Source organism: Penaeus monodon, chromosome 27 (assembly GCF_015228065.2).
Source record: "Penaeus monodon isolate SGIC_2016 chromosome 27, NSTDA_Pmon_1, whole genome shotgun sequence".
NCBI lineage: Eukaryota > Metazoa > Arthropoda > Malacostraca > Decapoda > Penaeidae > Penaeus > Penaeus monodon.
In genome coordinates, this window is record NC_051412.1 from 1,705,264 (window position 1) to 1,705,837 (window position 574).

The window sequence follows — 574 nt, forward strand, 5'->3', positions numbered from 1 at the left end:
CTGTGGCTCGGACCAGCGTTACCAGAGGAGGAGCGGCCGCGGCAACATGAGCTGGTGGCTGCCCGGGTGGGAATGCTCGCCGACCACGCCGTCGCTCCGCTAATATGGACCTGGGACGCCGACTGCGCATGCGCGGTCACTTGTGGTTGTGGATATATATGTGTTAGGGTATGTGCGTGAACCTAGTTCATGATCATAAAGTATAGATATGCGCAAGAAAATTCATATGAAAGGCATCACTTTTTTTCATTCAAGATTTGCAATTGACCATTTATGCCTGGGAACACTATGTCAGATCTACAAGATTTCAATAGGAGTTATAGACCAAAGTTTGATTTATCGAAATGGTTTGATCCTCGGGAAAAGGTCTTGCTAATTTCGTTTCTTCATTAAGAAGTTCGATAAACCTCATTAACATCCAGAGCAAACGAATTTTAGAAAACTTTGTTGCAACCATCTCTGTGCATATGTAGCTCGCGAAATAATTCTTTTGGAAAAGTTTGCTCCTGTAAAACATCGTTATTTCCGCAACGTGGAAGAATGATGACCAAAGAAGAAAAGAAAAGAAAAAATA